This window comes from Asterias rubens, chromosome 15, assembly GCF_902459465.1.
Source record: "Asterias rubens chromosome 15, eAstRub1.3, whole genome shotgun sequence".
NCBI lineage: Eukaryota > Metazoa > Echinodermata > Asteroidea > Forcipulatida > Asteriidae > Asterias > Asterias rubens.
The window spans coordinates 1968075-1989538 of record NC_047076.1 but is presented as its reverse complement, the minus strand read 5'-3'; the positions used below and the strand labels follow the sequence as shown (position 1 = coordinate 1989538).

Here is a 21464-nt window from a genome sequence, read left to right as displayed (position 1 = left end):
TGTATGAAAAAGAAAAATCCTTGAAACTTGGACAACAATTTCATCTTGGTCTAAGCATTGAGAAAGTACCCATGGTGTCAGTAACCCTTCTCTTCTTAAAGGCACTGGACGCAATTGGTAATTGTCAAAAATATTAATAGCATCAAAACTTACTTGGTAACAATCAAGGAGAGCTGGTGGTAGTATAAAACATTGTGAGAAACGGCTCCCTCTGAAGTAACATAGTTTTTGAGAAAGAAGTGATTTCTCACTAAAAATATTTTAGTTGAATTTTAGACCTCAGCTAGGGTCTCGATCTCAAGCATCTGAGAGCACACAACTTATGCGACAAGGGTGTTTTATCTTCCAGTATTCTCTCGCATCTTCAACAACCAATTGAGTTCAAATTTTCACAGGATTGTTATTTTATGCATACATATGTTGAGATACACTAATTGAGAAGACTGGTCTTTGACAATTACCAAAGGTGTCCAGTGCCTTTAACTAAGAAAAAACACTCAATTCAAACATCTGAACATTTATTTTAAGACATTTAAAATTCAATACTTCTTCATAACGCAACCAGGCACTAGGAACCGATGAATGATATATTTCAACATGCGAGGATGATAAAGAGTATTTATTTCAAATACAATCCGGTTCTAAAATCACAAGGGATTTAAAGATATCAACGTGCAATCAATTTGCCCTCCTTGCGGGCTTCCCCCTTTTTTAGTGCTAGGTGTCATTTGGAATTTTGTTGAAATATGAATGGTTTTATGGTTTAGGAACACCCATGGTTTGCAGAGTTTTTTTTGTGTGTTTGTTAGCATTTTTTGTTCCTTCATAAATGTTCAAAGATACTGGTTTTTGTTTTTGCTTTTCATTCTAACATTTTCATTTGAAAATTTGAAATTGTTTGCACCCCAAACAAAGATATTGACATAATAGGGAGACCACCAACATGGCGAGTTGCTCAGCTGGTAGAGCTCCAGCACTTCAATCCAGAGAGGCAGTTCAATTCCCGCTCCATAGTCAATTTTTCTTTGTTGAACCTCAAATCGTTTTGAAATCCGTTAAAAATTCTTGACATCAGACATGTGATTTTTCAGGGTTGTTTTCCTGCCATGTAAGCACAAAATTTGTTGATAAGCAGCTTTATGACATTAGGCCCATGCTTGTGTTACCCTTTGAAACCAAATGACATTCGGCCGCCATTGTTTAGTGACATCACATGTCCGAGCGAGAATTTTAGTTTGAAGGATTTCCTTCTCACAACAGGTGTAAGACCATTGTGTATCTGGAATACCAAATTCACAAGTCAATGTTAACGTTTATCTTTCTTTTCTTCCCACTAACTACCAATCAACCATTTCACAAGTTAATTCTAACATAACCATGATGACTTGTATTGTATTTTGTTAACAGGGTATCAGCAACAACACAGGTGCAGCAATATTTATTTTGCCATGGTTACCTTTCAACCTTAAGTCATAAAAATCAGTCACCTTATCAACACCTGGAGCTACAAATTTCTATGAATGGTTCACTATTGAATCTACTGCAACATTGGTCTTTGAATTCAGAATTGAAACTAAAAAGAAGTAAACAAATAACATTTTGCCATCGATGGGCAAAACACATCTCACCGCGTGGGACCATAAACGACTTGTCCACAAGTCTACACATGACGTCATTGACCATCATCTTTGATGACAAACAATGGAAAAGTGCACACGTGTAGGCGCTGCGCACGACTCTCAACCATCGATAGCCTTTTCATCACCGATGGCAGCCAATGCAAGGGGGTCTACTGCAACATTGGTCTATGAATTCAGAAATGAAACTAGAAAGAAGTAAACAAATAGTTTTAAGAGGGTAGATATTTGCCGATGAACAAAACACATGTATCATAAAAACATCCAATAAAGCTTGAACAACTGGGAATCTAAATCAAAACCAAAAGATCCTCTGAAAAAATATGCCAAATATGCAAACATTTCAAGGCTGTGGGACAATCCTGAAAAACATCCGACCCACATCATTCACATTTCAAAATGAAAACCCGGACAAACCATAGAAACAATTTGATTCAAAACCTGGCAGAATAAAACAAACATCATTTTTATGACTCATAAAAACCCCCAATGCAGCCTCCCTAATAGGCAAACAGCATCTTGTTACATCCCTGTGCTTAACAGCAATTTAAAATCCTTCTTGGTTTTTATTAGAAGGCTCATAATACATGTACACCCCAAGTTTTTAAGAGTCCATCATTCCCTAAAGAGAGTCTTGAGAAAGTCACAGGAGTAGATTTACAACCAACTGGAGATTGTATCCATGCTGTATGTAAGTAAGCAGGTGCATTTTATGGCAAGGAGGAAGGAAGAATTCCCACTGAGGTGGCAGCAGACTCAGAATTTAACTCCAAGGACCGTGAAGGGAGGTTAAAGATTTGTTAATCGTGCAGTCCTGGAATTAAACAGAGGCCACAAACGCCCTGTACCCAATTTCCTGGCTCTGCGTAAACAAGGAATCTGCGCTTTACGGAAGCAGACCTGCTTACGTTAGGCGTATTTCACAGGTTAATGAGAAATTTTGGCTCATGCGTGTGTGTACTCCGCGTTACTAGGCATTCTACGCAACACAGAATTACGGCGCTTGCACGTAAGCAGAGAATGGTGATCTTAAGCGCAGAATTCGGCGGTAAGCAGAGCCATGAAATTGGGCCCCGGGTTTGGCCTTGCTGCATCTTCAAAAAAATTCCAAAAGACTTTTAAGATTTTCCAATGGAAGTGCCCTCTGAAACACGACATTCAAGAACGGTACCAGATTCAAACTACAAGATCTTGCAATAATTAATCTGACCAATAGTAACCTTGAACTTTGCTCTTTAAGGGGCACAGCAATTTCCCTCTGGTAAAGAGCACTTTCCCTTCTATGAGATAAATGTAAAATTTGTTCAATTGAACTTTGCTAAAGGGCACCACAGGCAAAAGCACAGGGCACCATGGCAATTGCTGTGGTGGGAGGAGAGGCATGGGTTCTTTGGAGACCCGAGTAACCAACGATGCATTATCAGCTCTGTCAAGACTCCAGAACAACCAACCACTCAATAATCCCCTCAATAAATTACAACACACACTTTCGAATAAATCCCAACCCATCAATGCCTTAGCGCCAGTAACACAAAAAGCAACCCATAACAATCAGCTACGGTTCCTTTCATCCACATCCAAACAGGGCAAATTAACTTCTCCATCCTCCATTATAGAGGGTTTCCGCCTTTGAAGAAAGTAACGGTTATAACTGTACTCAATAATCCCAGGATCTTTTCTTTAGTGTTTCCTTTCAGATGGGTTAAGCCCACTCCCATCTTGAAGAGAATTGTCTTCTACAAAAACATTTGTTTATCACTTTAGCCACACACCATTAGGTCGGAAAGTATAAGGCAGGTCTGTAAAGATGGATCTAAGGAGATTATGAGGCTCTTTTTATGTTCTTGGAGGGAGAGGGGGTGGGTGGTTCCTTAGGGGAGGGGGTGGGTGGTTCCTTTCTCTATGGGTAAACTTACAAAACCATGGTGGTTTGGAGAGGGGTTGGTACCCTCTTTTATATTTTGGCAAACACCTTTGTTATGGTCATTCATGGAGGTAGAATTTCTACCTCCATGGGTCAACCATGTTGCACTTTTTATTTGGGTCATGTGCTGACCAAGTAGCCAAGAGACCTTTATTAACATGAGCCCTATTTCGTTGCGATCTGCTTACTGCTGAATTTTGTGTTTACAATCACCATTTTCTGCTGACTGTGCAAGCGCCAAATATCTGCGCTGGCTATGTAAGCAAAGAATGCCTAGTAGCATGGAGTATGCAAAAGCAAAAAATTCCCTGTTAACCTGTAAAATCAGTTGAATTTGGTAAGGTTTAACTTAAGACTTGTTTGCAAGCTACTTTGTCCTTGACATGAAAATTATTATTTAAATCAATAACATAATGAAGTGTATTTCACACACCAATATAAACCCACATCAACTTTAAACTTTCCAAAACTACAAATTGGTGAACTTTACAGAGTGGGCCCTTCCCCCCAGCGGACACATAAAAGCAATGAGTTGGACCACTGGGAAATAACCGCCCTATATTTATCTCAATATGGTGGACATTATTAAAGTGAGCCTCTAGGGTAAATTAGTGTTCAAAGAATGCTCCGTTGATGGAGGGCAAAGAAGTAGGGTTGAATGCCTGATAAAAGTTTGTTACTGAGGTGTGGAAAAGAGGCCAGGGCATCTGTCAAGAAATGCCATTCACAAGATTTTATGGACTGGTATGGTGTGAAAGCTTGGATGTTAAGGATCGTTGAAATTTTCTTTTGATTGGGTGTGGAGTGGGTGTCTAGATTGAGAGAAACAGGGAGAAACTGCTCACTGACTTGCACCTTTTAATTACATGTAAATGAATTTTTAATAAGGATGCTGACATTTTTGTTTGTTTTAAGTGTACAAAAAATACCCATACCCACTGCTTCGTTCGAAGGGGCATACGATAAAAGCATCTTTTTAGGTTTTCCGAAACAGGTAATATGACTAATGTTTTTGCTGTTTCTTAATGTCAGAGTAAAAACACTGTAGACCCTACAAGTCTCCATTTTGCGAAAAAAGTTGAATCTCACCAAAAATGAAAAACATATATTATTAGTTGTGTGTACATCTAGTTGAGAGTAACAGTAAGAAGACTACCAAAAAACAAAAACGATTTTAACTTTGGTCTGGTGACACAACATATGATGTAGGATAGTAACCCTTTTTTCTTTCTCTTTATTCAGCCTTCTGGTAACCTATTTTTATTTTTTTTTATTTTTTTATTATTTTTTTATGCAAGAATTTTCTGTGAGGCAGTGGACACTATTGGTTATTACTCAAAATAATTATTAGCATTAAACTTTATTTGGTAATGAGTAATGGGGAGAGGTTGATGGTAAAAAACATTGTGAGAAACGGCTCCCTCTGAAGTGACATAGTTTTCGAGAAAGAAGTATTTTTCGAAATCAACAATCTAAAAGCACACAACTTTGTGTGACAAGGGTGTTTTTACTTTCATTATCATCTCGCAACTTCGATCAACCCCCCCCCCCCCCCCCCCCCCCCCCCCCCGATCAATCCGATGAACTTCCAACGTACACATGTACACTGCGGACTGCAGACCTCACATGGCATTTGAACATCATTAGATCACTGTCACCAAGAATGTACTCCATCTTAGAGACAGTCTTCCTGGCGCGTTTACTAAACATTTACAGTCGAGTGACATTGAACTGAAAACACATCAACTCACGAACACTACTACTAAATAAAGTCAAAGTAGGCACTGTTTCAAACGATCTTGAGCAGCTCTAAAATTCAGGCCTTGAATAACACATGGAGCCCAGGAAGGCCATTGCCTCCATTCCCCCTGGTCTTGGCCTTGGTGCCCCCTCAAAAGTGTCCAATAGACTTTAAGAGCTTCCAATGGAAGTTTCCCTAGCATAATGAAAATGGCCTTGCCCTCTCAAAGATTAAAATCCAGACCTGGTCCTTTTTATTCGGTTAAAGGTTTGCAACAGCTATTTTAATATTCTCAAGCATTTATTTTCACAATTCCGTCAAGTCAAAGTGTTTTTATGTGTTGTTTTTATTACAGATGATTATCCACAGGATCTTGCAAGTTGTAAAACTCAAGGATGTAGTGCAATCAACACTCTTTTTAGCCGGATATTTATGAGGTCATATCAACCCACAAATTGGCCCTCTAGAAACCCTCATATCTGGGGGTGTATAACCATTAAAAACTCAAAGGAAAGATATTAGGAATAAATGGCATGTCATGGCACAGCGGAGAGCAGCGATCTCAAGCTTAGGTGTTCCTGTTCAGTGGAGTGTGGGTTCGAGTCCCGGTTGTGACTCTTGTGTCCAAAGCAAGACACTTTTAACTTAAACCCAGTTGCTGCGTCCTATCCGATGGGACGTAAAGCTGTTCGTCCCATGTGTTGTGTAGCCAAAAAGAACCCAGTGCACTTATCTAAAAGAAAATGGGTTCGCCCTGGTGTTCCTTGTTGGATTGGCGGCATATTGCACAACATCACTTTGTGAACTATAACACAGTGCTATGTGAATAAATTGGTCGCATGCTCTAAAAAAAAAACTAAAAAAAAACAAAAAATACGGCTCCACAATACCATGCAGGCAAAAACTGAATGTTAAAGCGACTTGATCATCACTGAGTGAGGGATATGAGTGCTATGTAAGTGGCCACTATTATTATTACTAAACATTTCATATAAATGTTTAATTTATTGTCCTTCCACCATCTTTGTCATGTTCCCTGTGTGCTACAGCAATAACATGATATGTTTCTTATTATACCTCAGGGGGTCCAGACTAATTATTTGAAAGTTACAAAATCTCCAGACACAAAATATTCATTTTGTTTTGATAACATACACTGTTTCTGTGCCATGTATATGTGTCAAACACTTCAAGAAAATAATTAAAAACCACCGCAAACCCGTCTTGACACATAACACCTCAAATACATGACCAATGGTTACCAAGAGAGTCCAAAAACGTAAGAAAACACCACAGAAATTCCACAGGGTTTGATACAAATGCTTCAATCTCCACTGGCACATCTAATGGCTGGAGACCAAACCCAACCAGGATAGAAAAACACCTAATACATGCCATGGTAATTCCATCCCACCGATGATGGCAAAATGACCCGCGAGCCATGTTTCTTGAGAAATTACTCGAGAGTGAAATATCTTCAGCCAGGAGACAAGCGGATGACAAAGTATATTTTCCGTGATTGCTATGGGAACGGAATTGTGGATTTTTCCTGGGGATATTTTGGTTGGATGATGCAGGCGCATTAGGGAATTGTACTTGTTGTTTGGATAAAGGATTAGAGAAAATTGCTAAGTATTTGCGTGTAATTCTACGACATGAGTTACTTGTGAGCGAGCAACGATAAACATGGTGTACATGTTACTGTACATAACATGTTGTGTCAACTACTTGTATTTATGTAGTGTAATCTTACAATGCACTCATATTTTTACAACCACAAACCCCCAGCAGAGTTTTGTGGCTTGACAAAACAAATCCTATGAAATATTGCCACTCCACCGTATTATTAAAATCTGTATATTGGGCGAGTAAATTATCAAGTTACAAAAATGTCTACCACAAAAGGTTTGCACTAGTTGTAAGAAAAAAAACACCCATTCAAAAAACAAGATTAACTTCCTTGGCTGGGATAGGTTTTGGTAAGAAGAAATTGAGAAGGTTTTTGCAAAGTAACCATTTCAGATAAAGGACAGCCCTACAAGTATCATGAGGACACATGTAGGCCAAATTTCTCCACGGGCAAACTATGGCCAAACTATGATAATTGCATTTGAAAACTTATTATTAGACATTTCGATGTTAAGCGGAGATGTCTCTGCCACTATTGAAGCACCGGCTGTTCTCATTCAAGAATGAATTCCAGGGTATTCATCCAAGTCACGAATTGAGAAGGACAACCAATTTGCTAAACATCAGGGCTCCAATTTGACACTTGACCACCGGCCCGAGGCCAGTGATTTTAGCCTTGGGCCAGTAAACTCAAGACAGGACAAGTCCAGGGGTCTTGTGTTTTTATGGTCACCGTGTAATGTCTTGAACAGAAAGAAATGATGTTCCAACCTCGACTTCAAGTCTAGTATTGGTAAATACATTTTTTTTTACAATTCTGTCGAGTATCAAAATATACTGACCCATAACACAATGACAAATGAGATATATAAATCTTCTAGTTTTAAAATAAATAATTAATACATGTAAGTTAAACTTTGTAGAAAGCTCTTTCTCATTCTTTCTTCACCAAACTCTTCCTAACTTAGGATTAATCTTAGGACTTAGGACGAGTTAAGTTCTGTTTCCAAAGACGTAGGCCGCATTGAACCCATCCTAAGTTAGGAGGGGTTACTCGTCCTAACGGGAGATCTGATTAATCCTGGCAGTTCGTGAAATCGGCTGCTGGTCTTATGAAATAAATTCCTGTCCAGTAAACAGTTTGAGCCTACAACACAAGCCCTGTGCCATTTGGGAGGCTGTTGAGGAGCGTTCGTAGCATCACCACTTACTGATCATTTCCGGTAGGAAGAAGTGCCGAAGCCGTCATAAAACTTTGATATTCGGATGCAGGGATATACCAGGAAGAGTCAGGTACAAACTGCGTCTCTCTAGCATGCTTAGTTCCGGAGTTATTGTGGTCTTTAGGAATTTTACCCCAAAATCAAGCCCTGAACATCATATGTTACAATCCAATGCATTATCACAACGACAATCTCATAGCGATAATGGCCGCTGACACATCCCAACACAGCTGTCATTCCACGATTATCAGTTAAAATTTGACTTTAGGAGTGTTTGTTTTTAAAAACTTGTTTGCAAGGTTGGGTCGTTTGACGTTTACACAAACACAACAGTGAACTCTGTACCATTGTAGTTGTACATGTGTAAAGTTCTAATTATGTCGAATTGGACATTTTTAGGAGGTCACAAAATCGTTACTCTCCAAAATAGATGGGGGGAAAAGTGGAGAATTGAAAGGATTGTTTTTGTCTTCTAAAATGAAATGAAAAATGTTGTGCATTTATTTTGTTAAGTGCCATAAACTTGTGCAACCTAATATTATTATTATAATGCTGTCCTTGGTAGTATATTGACATCAACATTAAATTTGTTTTAACAAAATAAAAATGTTATCCTTCGAGAAAGACTCTCGAAACTTCAGGCCTTTTACTTGTTTGTATGCAAAATACAACATCTTAAACGTGTTTTATCCATTAAAAATAGACAACTCTTTGCAAAAATGTTACAACTTGCAACACTTCAAAATAAACAAGTGATGAAAGCGTTAACCATTTTTGTGTATCATGACAACAATATTTTACAGCCCAAGCAGGACACCTTCTGAAAAACCTTTGGGGAAAACCTTTGGGGAAAACCTAAGCAGCTGCATGCTCACCTCTGATATTTCTGCGACTGATTTTCCAAGTCAAAAAACTTTCATGACCGGACCCAGACAACATTTTAAACTTTTTGAAAAAAAAAACACAAAAAAAAAACAAGAATTCTTTGTAAGCTTACCTCTGAAATTTTCGTTGCAGTCCAGTTAAAATGGAATGTGTGCGTGGAGAACCTCAATGACAGATGATGTAGTGTATCCAGAAAAATCTGCCTTAAAGTCGGGGCAACGTCCTCGCTAACATTTGCTGGAAGAGCGAGAGGTTTGTAGGGGGGTTCTGAACAGGGCAACGTCCTCGGCCCAGAGAAACAAGCAATAACTCAGTTGGAAGTTGTGAACAGCTTCACAGAGTGTCGTTATAAATCTGTAAAGTTCAGAATGAGAGTGCGATAGTGGGTAAAGTCTGAGTGAATTATGAAGTAATTAGAGATGATTATGAGCGATTTAGCTGGGTGAATTTATGTGCAAGGTCGGAAATTTAAACACATTGGGAGTCGCAGTTGCCAGGAGGATGGTTTCATCTTAAATAGCTTTACAGTACATTTTCTTTAAAACTGTTTGACTAGGACCTGGCAAGAAATAAGCCCAAAACTCATCAAATCTCATGAGTTTAAATAAAACTCATCACAAATTTACATTGAAAAAGTTCTAGAGAACTTTAAGCAGACCTGATACTTTGCCTCCGTGTCCCCTGGTCATTGCCTTGGTGCCCTTGAAATGATCACATAGAAATTTACAATTTCCTCACCAGGTACCCTTTATCAAGGAGAAAATGCCTTGGTGCCCTTGTCCTTTCAAAAACAAAGCATACACACCTGCGAGATTGTTGATGACATTTTACTGAATGTTCACCAAGTCTACAAGAAATGACTTAGGGACCAACAGTCTGACCAATGTGACATCACAATGACATGTTTACAAAAGAGCCACAGAGCATTTACTTCCTGCAGGCACACCCGTATACAGCGCAATGGAGGAAAATGTAATATCTTGCTTTTTATGGAGGTTGCAACTGTCTGTCAAAATCTTGTCCTTACATAAAATTACAAAACATCAGCCCTACAAAAGTACCTTAAGCGTAATTGTAAGCATAATAATCCACATAAAATCCCATCACGAATCATGAATACAAAAAACAACTAACTTTTCATTTTAATTACTCTCACGATACTGTTATCAGCTCATGCCTAAAAGAAAATACACATTACAAAGTACAATCATAAACAAAAAGTATTTTAGAAATGTGACCCGACGACCTGTAAACAGATTTGTCGCTGGACTTTGCACTTACTCTTTGAACAAACACGAAAAACTCAGTCCACAAACCACAACTAGATGATCTAAAAAGATTTGTTTCGAAACTGAAAATATCATGGCTACAAATTTATGATCCAAGACTGTAAAATTGTAGAGCAATCCTTCACTCTATGGCCTTGTGGATATTTGAGGGTTTGACGAGAAGCATGGGGTCCTGGTTTCAACCTTGGGTCTTGCGGGATTACAGTCATAAAATGTCTGTTTGTCTATACCTAGTAATATGAAAAATGATATTGTTGTGCTGTATACATAAGTTATGGGGGCAGTAAATTGGAAGGGTCCATTAGTATCGAAAGGGGTGTTTGTTTCTGGCTTTGAATGAATGCAAATTATGATCAAACCAAAAGGCTCAATGTATGTATTTCATAATTCCATGTGCAGAAGGTTAAAATTGGATGAAAGGGTTTCAAAAAAACTGTGACTCAAAACATCCAAAGAATGCCATGTGGATTAAGACAACAATTAGCAATAGTTCAAATGCAGGTGATGCTGTCCGGGAGGAGTACATGCACTGTAGGTGAAATCAACCGTAACCAATTTATTATAAAAATATTAAATAGATGGATTTATTTAATTGGACAGTGGAACCTCTCCCAAAGCTCTTTAGATAGAGCTTTATGCTCTAATATATTACCCAACACGTTTGTCAGTATTCTCACTTGGTGTATCCCAACATGCACAAAATAACAAATCTGTGAAAACTTTGGCTCAATTTGTCATTGAAGTTGCAAGAAAATAATGACAACAAAAACACCATTGTTGCACAAATTTATGTGCTTTCAGATGCATGAGAAAGGCTTCAGGCTTGAAGTCTTTCTCATTTTAAAATAGTTTAGTGAGAAATTACCTCTTCCTCAAAAACTACATTTACTTTAAAGTTGTGTGCTTCCAGATGCCTGAGGAAGGCTTCAGGCCTGTAGTCATTCTCAGATTCAAATAGTTTAGTGAGAAACTACCTCTTTCTCAAAAACTATGTAGGCCCTAACTTCAGTTTCTCACAATGTTTAATGGTTCAATACAACCAACAGCTCTCCATTTAATATTGTTTTCTTCTTTTCTTTTACCCACACACCGATGTGTGTTAGCACTATTTACTAAGTACTTTCCCGAGTCCTGTGAAAACATATCACAGGCATATTACTCGGGTGGGATTCGAACCCACGACCCTTGCAATTCTAGAGCTCAGTGTCTTACCAACTAGACTACCGAGATTGCCCGGTAGCTAGAGGCAGTTCGAATCATATGTTTTGGAAGCGGGTACCGCAACGATATAAGCTCTCCATTGCTCATTACCAAGTACATGTAAGTTTTTAAATGTTAATTATATTTTGAGTAATTAACAAACGTGTCAATACAGATATGGAGGTATGTAAAAACAAAGTGCAGAATCGGACTTAAGCGAGAAGCCCCAGCTGAAGAAAGTAAAATTGCTATCAGCTGGTGAGGGATGGCTGATTTAACTTCAGACTAATAAGATGTTTGGTTAATTACCAGCTGTAATTACTTTCTAGTAATCAAGCAATCATGCAAAAATAAAAAATTATGCAATCATGCAATAATAAACAAACCAGTGAACCAAAAAGTGTATAGACCATGCAATATGTGACATAACATGTTTACAGCAGAGCCATAGAGCCTGGACAGCTTCCTGCAGGCACAATTTGTACACAGCCCAATGGATCAATACATGGCCTACATTTAAAATCTTATAACTTATGCAGATGGCACTGTCCAATGTTCTAAACTTTTGATGTTTAAGAAAGGGGGCATATCTCAAAACTGGTTCAGCTGTTATTTTTTTTTATAACTCTTGACATTATGGGAATTTTCAAAAATAATGTCAAATTTCCAGTATGACCTTGAACTTGAACTTTAGGCCTTGAACTTTCCTCTTGAATGGGCTCAACAACTTCCCTCTGGTAGGGGGTACCTCTAGTTCTATGAGGATAATTTAAAACTGTGTAAAACACAGTGCACCATGGCAATTGCTGTGGGTGCCGTGAGTTATTTCGAGCCCTACCAGTAGAATACAAATCTTATCAGGGACCAAAGGTTTTCTGAAAATGCTCGATAACTTGGACAAATTCAAGGCAATTCCTTACAGCTCCGTCTAGGATCGGGGTTCAAAATAACCCAAATGCGCGGACCCCATCTCCTACAGCTTGTTTTTCAAAATGAGAAATAAAATGTTAAACGATTCTTCTCAAATAAAACAGGAAATGATTGTTGAAATACATGCTGATTTCCGGCAGCCTCTCCGAGAGAAAAAGTATGGCCTTATTATTCCCAAATTGGAAATATAATTTGAATCATTAGGATACCCGCATGCAAACGTCAAAAATAAACTGGAAAAGTTTTGCAGAGACTAGTCTACAACACGAAACAAACAGCAGCAAAAGATCACAAGACCATGACGCCAGTCAGACGGGAGTGTTGCAACAGTATGAAGGTGAGTCGGCAGCTGTGAAGTTTAATCCAAAACGGCAGGAGAGCGAGACTACTCGCTGAGATCAAAATGGCTACTCAGACTCTGACTTCCACGGGATTGGTGGGTAAGATTACCGACTGTAATTGCACGCACGTGTGGTGGATAAGAACAAGACCCCTGCTCCGCTTGGGCTCCTAGTTATACAGGACCTTTCTCTATGGGTTGAGTGAGACTAGGATCTTCTAGGGGGATTTATTTTGGTTTGAGGAAAATCAACAGAGAAGGCACGACGACGGTAGGAAACAAATTCTACAGCGAGTTAGAATTTGATGCTCAGTCGAAGCAAACTTGAAATTGTACATTCTGAAAATGATCTAGGATCTGTTCTGGGGATTTATTTTGGTTTGAGGAAAATTCAAGGCAAGACGGTAGGAAACAAATTCTACTGAAAATGAGAAAGGATAGTGATACTCAGTTATAGCTCTATGGTTGAAGCATAAAGAAAGGACCAGAAGTAACCTTGGAGTTGTGCATTCAGCAAAGCTCGATAAAACCTTGATTTTTTTCTCTCATCTCAAACCAGAGTTGACAACTTTAGTTTGTGTGTGATTGGACCTTGACTTTTTCCTCCATGATGATGTCTGATTTATGCCCTGCCGGCGATTTCACAAAGAGTTAGGACTTGTCTTATCTCGAGTTAGGACGAGTAACTCGTCTTAACTTAGGATTAATTTTAAGGTCCGCATGCTACAGTGCAGGGTTGGGACTCGTCCTAAGTCCTAAGAGTAGTCATAAGTTAGGAAGAGTTTTGTGAAATCGACGGCTGGTCTTGTACCATGGTTGTGAACGTCATGGGAAAGTTGAAAAGGACTACACTTTGGGCAAAAAACTCTTTTGGCTATCAGGGTTCTCCCATTGAACACACTAGCATTTAAGATTCAGATCAAGTGTAGAAAAATCATAAAAATAATCTGTCTAGAGCTCAATTTCACGGAGCTGCTCAAACAGCAATTCTTGGCTATTAAAATTTTCTGCTAAGCAAAAATAAGCAGGACAGCAGTCGTACCTTGGTACATGTGGAATGGTATTTTGCCTGGTTACCTTATTCTGTTTCAGAGCATAATTTGTTGTGCTTAGCTACAGTTTATCAGATCTATCAAATTGGTCCAATGTTGGGTGTGGGGGAAGTAGTGGGAACACCTGAAAAAATAAACCAAGATGTATCATTGTCCGCTAACGAGTCACTCAGGATTTGATCTAAGCATGAGGAAACAGCTTAGCACAACTAATCCCAACCACGCAGTCTGCACACTCTCTTTGACAATTGATGTACTCGATAAAAATAGAAATCTGACTGATTAAATTCATATCAGCAAATATTGTCTCAATAGTTTTAAATTGATAACAATGTTCATTCGGATGACACAACAAAAAATACTCATTGCAGAAGTTGAATCTCCTCTCAGATTCACCCAAACCTATCCTGATCGTCAACATTTACTTTGACTTCAACTAAAATTCAATACAGCACTTGACTGGTATCAGCCAAAAGTTTTGTGGGACTGCCAGCAAGATGTTTGGTAAACTCACAGATTTGTGTACAAATGTGACTTTTTTTAAACTGATAATTGTCAACAATTCAGATGACACAACAAAAATGCTCTTCCAGATTCACAAAAACCTATCCTGATTGTAAAATTTACTTGGACTTCCACTAAAGTTCAAATGACTGGTATCAGCCGACAGTTTTGTGGGACTGCTAGTACGATTTTTGGTAAACGCACAGACTTGTGTACGCATGTGACTTTTTCAAACTAATAATGTCAACATTCAGATTAAGCTTAATTCAGATGACACAACAAAAAAGCTCTTCCAGAAGTTGAATTCCTCCCAGATTCACCCAAACCTATCCCGATCGTAAACATTTACATGTACTTCCACTAAAGTTCAATTAAAGCACTTGTATCAGCGAACAGTTCTGTTGAACTGCCGGCACCACAGTTTTGTGGGAATGCCAGCACGTTGTTTGGTAAACTCCCAGACTTGTGTACATGGTGTGACTTTATAACAGTATAAATGTACACAGTATTGACTGATTCATAGTCAGACTCAAGATGCACTCTTACCAGAGAAGAAAAACTACAAAACGTGTCTAATGGGCAAGCATAAAATGGAAGATGAAGGATGCCAGACAGAGATGCTACAGGGTTATTCTGCTGACTAGGGGTACAGGGGGTTCAGAACATCAAGAGGTTAAGGGGTCACGGGATTGGGGTGGGGGAAGACCACACAGCATTCAAGGAAGTGTATACTCTTTATTTGAACTATTCTTGTGGATTTTATTGTGTAAATAGAACTATGTTGATTTATATACCTGAAGCCAGCTTGGTTCTCTCATGGAGCAATAACTGGTTCTATCCTGGTCTGGTTTCAGCCTCCTTTGACAGTGTAAATAATCAGAGTGGAAACAATACAAGGTGTATATCACAGAGCAAGGAGGTAGAGCAAGGGTAATATGAGATGGGTTAACCTACATACCAGAACTAACAACCTTTGTAAGCAATTCCAGAGTGGGACCCCAGTTTCTTGAGTCACTGTAAATTTCTTCTCCTTTTTTGAGATGTTGAGGAGCGGAGAGAGGTACAGTGAATGCAGTGGCATGAAACTTAACATCCCGCAAGAGACAGTATTAACAAAAATGTATTAAAAGAACTTGGCCATGGACGTCAGAAATTCAGTGAGGTTGTTAGGTGTTCAACAAAATAGTCTTGCTAAAGTAGTTGACAAATTTGTTAATTTCGCATACTCCCTTATTGTTCACTTTACACCGAACAAACTTATGTGTAACTCAATTACCCAAACTGCTGTGTCTATTTTTTGGTTGTAAAACAAAATGGTCTTGCTGAAATAGTTGACAAATTTGTTAATTTCGCAAACATTTTCGTTCACTGAAATTTATCCCAAACAATTACAACCTAGTAACTTAATTAACTGCCTTGTGCAAACATCATCCAATGACACCCAGGCTCCGGGTGTACAGTTAGCAAGAAACTCACACCACAGGGAGAGGATGCTGTGTCAAGGAACCTAATCACGCAAGCCTAGTGTGTGGATTGGTATGTCATCAGAGGAGGGGGGGGGGGGGGGGGAGTAGAATTAGGCCAGGTAGAATGCCCAGTGGATAACTATCAGCGCTTTGAAACAAGATCCAATCTTGGAATTTACAGATTCATCGAGTTGTGGAGTGATGTGGTCTAAATGTTAACAGACTATTGCCATACTTAATAGCAAAATTAAACAGTAAATAAAAAACTGCATAATATATATTTGCCCGGACAGAATGATTAAAACAAAAACTTATCTATTGAAACATTTGCACTGTTCTTGTATTCATTTAAAATGTAGGCTGACAGTTTCACTTACTAAAATTAAAAGCAGGGAACCTTATAACTGGTATGTAACAGTGGTACAGTAAACTCTTGTTATAGCAAGATCGCTGGGACTGACCTTATTAAAGGATCTGGGTACTTTTTGTAGACCAAAAAAACACAATGTCCACAGATTCACATTAAAAACTTACACAGTTTGAAGATAATGATGGTAGAAAATTTCCCTGAAAATATTACGTGCTGAGGTGCTGTAGTTTTTGAGAAATGAGTAAAACAATGTCATGAAAATAATTTTCGTCTCAGTGATCATGAGACAAACATTATTTTAGCATGTAAAAACTTGCACATTGCTCTGCACACACTTTTGGGTATGAATTGATGACCTACATCTGCAAAGGAGCTCCACTTTTGTCAAAATCTCACACCAAATTATCCTCAAGTTAACACCGCCAGACAATTAAATAAAAGAAGTGATGAAAGTAAATGAAAAGTTTCCAATAAAGTCCAGATTGGAACAAAATACCACAAAGCATAACAGACACAGGAATGCAATCCACCAAAAAAGAATCAAAAGCCTGAAAGTCAAAAGTAAAATACGTAGAAATAAACGCTGTCAAACTCTAAAATAACACATCTTTTATGCCATTCTTAATGAATGGTTGCCCTCGGGGATTCAGTATTCACATCAATAGAGGCAATCAACCACACCTCTAAAACCGCGTTCGCTTTAATCTATCTTCGTTGCTGTAAAATACGGCGACAGTTCCTCGTCCAACATTTGAAATAACTGTGTTTCTCTGAAACAACACCAAATAAAAAGTTTACATCCACCACATTCCACATCAATAAAAACCACAACGCATTCTTCCAGCAAAAAAAACCTTTCTAAGCATGGGAGAAAACGAGGGCCCTGAACACCTACAGAGTGTGTGTATAATCTTGTCGGATCAATTAATTACTTCATAACCACCTTGCCTTTGGGTAAACTAGGGGTGCACCCTTCAGACTCTGGGTAACCTTGACAAGCACAGGCTCAAACCTTCAGGGTAAAATCGCTATCAATATTGAAAGTGAGAACGGCACGCTCAATATCCTAATCCTATGAATATCCCAGTTTGAAGGCACTGTAAGCGTTTGGTAATTACTAAAAATATTTATTAGCATAAAACCTTACTTGGTAACGAGTAATGGAGAGCTGTTGATAAAGTATAAAACATTGTAAGAAACAACTCCCTCTGAAGTAACGTAGTTTTTGAGTAAGAGGTTATTTCTCACTAAAATAATAAAAGACTTCTGGCCAGAAGCCTTTTATTCTTAACTGAAAGCACATTATTTTGTACAACAAGGTTTTTTTTTCTTTCATCATTTTCTTGCAACTTCAATGATCAATTGAGTCCAAACTATTTTGACAATAACCAAACGTGTTCAGCGCCTTTAAAATGCTGACTGTTTACTTAGAGAGAGACTTGCCTTATTGTAAAGAATTTAAATCAGGGTCGAAGGAAAGTGGAACACCGGTAGATATTATCATTTTCCCCATCATTTTGAGGGAGGTTTAAGCTGGGAAATTCACAAAAGCGGCAGTACTCCTTAAAACTTTCTCATGAACATTAGGCCCTTAATATTATAAAGTGATTTTTTCTCATGAAATAAGGCTTTCTTCCAAAATAATAAAATAAATGAAATTCCAGCCCTGCAGCCTAAGAATTGAAAGATTTAGGCACCACTAGTAAATTTGCAATACAAATAAGAAATGTAATCTACATCTCTCTGCTATACCGTATATATTGAGCTATGCGTGCCCACCTCTTTTTTTAAAGATATTACAAACCTGAGAGTGAGAATGTGTAACTTTTTTACAGATCTCAGATCAAGACTTGCTTGACAATATTTACAACGATGCTCTCAAACCATGCTCAAACATAGTTTTGTCGCTCCATGTTCCGATTCAGGAGCCAATCTTTCTGTCCCCAAACAGCACAGAATGCTTGCTTCTTGTAAACCCCCTACCAGTACAGTAACTCAATTTAATCTTTGTTTGCTTAACATGAGATCAACCTCTCAGTCTGGGGTCTTTATGTGACCATGGGAAGCAACCTAAAACACCTGTTTGCCTAATTGAACATAGGTACACCCGCCCTCCCCCCCCCAAAAAAAAAAAAAAAAAGAACAAACAAAAGAAGAAAGTTTGATATGCTTGATGAAAGTTGTTGTAACAGTCAACAATAATATGTTAATTTTGTTAAAGGAGCAAGTTTCAACACAAACACTAGACTCACATTTGTTTAGATGAATTATCTGTGAACACACACAAAATTCTAAGCACAGAAAATTCTTGGTCAGCAAAAATATGTAACCAGCCAAAATACCGGACGATTACAGTTGCTGTGACTGTTACCCCACTCATTTCATTCTTAGCAAAGGAATTTACTAAACATATTTTTTTTCCTGCTAAACAGCTTTATGAAATTGGGCACAGCCGACAGCCGGTGGTATTCCTTTAGTTAGGTCTGTCCGGTCCAATCATTGGAAATGGGGGCAACCCCATAGACGGGGCTACATGCAGATGGGGAAGGCTCTTCAGCATAACGGGGGATTTCGTAGGTGGGTTGACTCAAGCAACATACCAAAACAGACAGAGACGGGAATCGCCTACAAGGCAAGACGCCTATTGGTGAGAAGATGGAGGTCCTTGCCAGTTTAAACAATAATCTCCATATGGCGGAGGGAGCTGAATTATGAATTACATAGTTACCAAAGAGAATTCTCTATGATTTAAACACAGCCTCTTCATGGATTAGAAAAACTTGACATCAAGAAATATTCAGTTAGATCTACCTCCATGGTTAGATAAACATCGAGGACTCTTCCCACAGGAACTCTCTTCAACTCTTCAAAGGACTGAACTCATTTGATTTCAAAACCTCAGATTTAGAATTTGAGGTCTTGCAATCAACCATCTAAATGCACACAACTTCGTGTTACAAAGGTGTTTTTTCTTTCATTATTATCTCGCCACTTCAACGACCGATTGCGCTCAGGATTGTTATTTTATGCATACATGTTGAGATACACTAAGTGAGAAGACTGGTCTTTGACAATAACCAATAGTGTCCAGTGTCTTTAAGTAGCAACTGACATTTTATGTTGCATTTTGCTCTGCTATACAAGTACAGTACAGGGGAAATCGTCTGATGTTGGGTCATCGTATATTTTGAACACTGTATTTCAGCCCTGCAAATCATGGATGAACCATGGAGGTAGAAATAACCTCCATGGATGAACAATGTTGAAATCCCCCACAATACCCCCCCATTATCACCCAGCAAGCAATATAGCAAGGTCACTGGCTAATGGAGGGATTAACTGTACAAATACGTATGCAAAGAGTCTGGGTCGTTCCATAAAAACACGGTCATGGATGGCTGGCTGTGACAAAATCAAAATTAAAGAACACATCAGATTTTGTCAAATCCTTGACACTTTCCTTTGAAGTTCTTTTACAACCGACCGCAAAAAAAGTAAGGGGGAAAATGATAACTTCCCAAACACTCCCAATAGATTAAAAACTTAATCTTCAGTCACAAAAGTACGAGACTGCCTGCCGGCAGGCAGTTACCACATGAGGTGTTCTGCCAATGGCCCGTGAAGGCAACATTTGTAATAAAACTCAGGGGCGTTATCTGCTGTCTCCAGCAAGCGCCCATCGCCACTTTGATATTAATCTTCACTTTTAATAGAAGCCGCTCTTTCAATTCTCTGGAGTTTCCGTCCGCGGCAAAAAAAGAGAAAACCCACAATGGATGTATTCATTGATCCATGACAAAAGTATATTAAAAGTCATAAATCTCTCAACCCTGAAGCAGTGTTGTATTGAGTTGATTTTTTCAGTGCACTCGTACACATCTGTACCTGTACGGTGAAGTTTGACAAGTGCAAAAATGGCAACCGATGAAGCAGATTTCCATTGAACAACAATTCTACACATCGCACTGATTTTACAACACTGGGCAGGCCATCGACAGGTATTGCAGGAAAACCCAACAAGTGCTTCCAGAATTTTGTTGGAAAAGTTACGAGCCCTTATATAGTAAATATAGTCAGTAAAATATAAGAGCAGGCCTGGAGTTTCATCCTTGAGAGTGCAAGGCCATTTTCATTTTGCAAGTTGCACCGCACTTCCTTTGGAAAATCTATAAGAAAGTCTACATAAGAGAAACTTTTGAAGGGTCAGCAAGACCATGACCAGGGCAACAGAGTAAGCCTGCCTCTGTGTACATGTAGTTCAAGGCCTGTGTAAGTGGAGTCAAGCCTGCTGCTTTACCGAACATAATATTTACAATTTATAACAAATTTCCTGCCAATTTGTTCATTATAAACATATGTTGTTGAACACAACTTTTTGCTTAATTTAAAGCAGCTCAATGAAATTAGGCAAAACTTGAATCTTTTAACAATACTTCTTACTCCACATCTCGTGTTCCTATGGAAGTCTCCTTTTACTCATCAAGAGTAACATTGCCCTTCTTAAAGAATAAAATTCCAGTCGTACCAAAGTGAGATTTAGAATTAAAGCCTTTTGCATAATCCCAGAATTTTGGTACTTACAAAATCAGTTTGTCCATGATGAGCACACAATAGGAGACTTTCCAACGCTAGGCGGCAGCAGACATACCGGGTAAATTTCCATTGTTTACGTAGTTCTGAACATGCGCATAATTCTGAGAACAATGGATTTACCCGGTAAGTCTGCTGCCCTCTATCGTCCCAGAAAGTCTCCCATTATTAGTCTTGGTTTAACCCTTACACCGATGTGTGGAAGCACTGTACACTCCAAAGATTAAGACCCAAATTAATATTCTTTATCCCAGTTGGAAATTTCTCATTGAAATGAGTGTACTTTTAAATCATTGTAGCATGCAAGCCTATATAGAAAACCTGTTAACAAGGACACTTGCTGTGTGAACCAGAAACATCCACTCTAAGTATTTTGGGTTCTTTTACGAGCGAGCGCGCTACTAACCCTAGTACATGATATCTATGGCTTAATGTCTCATCCGAAGGACAAAGCAATTATAGTAATTGCTCATCCAGTATGATCCTTCCAAGATTACCAGCAAGGAAGAAGAACCATTTGATTATCCAAGGTCAAGAATAACCTAACTGCAGACAAATAATAAATAAAGATCAACAAATCAAACTTCTAATTTAGAAGTCTCGCTGGGAGTAGAGCAAAATAACAATAACATAATGACAACTTCACAAACTCGGTATCCACAAAAAGCTCATGACAATTGCTCC

At 38.5% G+C, this 21464-nt stretch overlaps 1 protein-coding gene across 2 annotated transcripts in view; it reads right to left on the bottom strand.

Annotated features, from left to right (window-relative positions):
* LOC117300387 (ly6/PLAUR domain-containing protein 6-like) overlaps positions 1-21464 on the bottom strand; it is a 62758-nt gene that overhangs the window by 20650 nt on the left and 20644 nt on the right. For both annotated transcript variants that reach the window (XM_033784166.1, XM_033784167.1), the window contains exon 3: positions 9152-9393. The gene's annotated coding sequence lies outside the window, so the exon portion shown is untranslated. The remainder of the gene's footprint in view (positions 1-9151; positions 9394-21464) is intronic.